Genomic DNA, 496 nt, shown 5'->3' with positions numbered 1-496 from the left:
GTTTATTCTACAAAAATCAGTGTTAACGTTGGTTTATTCTACAATAATCAGGGTTAATGTTGGTTTATTCTACAAAAATCAGTGTTAACGTTGGTTTATTCTACAATAATCAGGGTTAATGTTGGTTTATTCTACAAAAATCAGTGTTAACGTTGGTTTATTCTACAATAATCAGGGTTAATATTGGTTTGTTCTACAATAATCAGTGTTAGTGTTGGTTTATTCTACAATAATCAGGGTTAATGTTGGTTTATTCTACAATAATCAGTGTTAGTGTTGGTTTATTCTACAATAATCAGGTTAATGTTGGTCTATTCTACAATAATCAGGGTTAATGTTGTTTATTCTACAATAATCAGGGTTAATATTGGTTTGTTCTACAATAATCAGTGTTAGTGTTGGTTTATTCTACAATAATCAGGGTTAATGTTGGTTTATTCTACAATAATCAGTGTTAGTGTTGGTTTATTCTACAATAATCAGGGTTAATGTTGGT

The sequence above is a fragment of the Austrofundulus limnaeus genome, unplaced genomic scaffold (assembly GCF_001266775.1).
Source record: "Austrofundulus limnaeus strain Quisiro unplaced genomic scaffold, Austrofundulus_limnaeus-1.0 Scaffold3442, whole genome shotgun sequence".
Lineage (NCBI taxonomy): Eukaryota > Metazoa > Chordata > Actinopteri > Cyprinodontiformes > Rivulidae > Austrofundulus > Austrofundulus limnaeus.
This window is presented reverse-complemented; position numbering follows the sequence as displayed.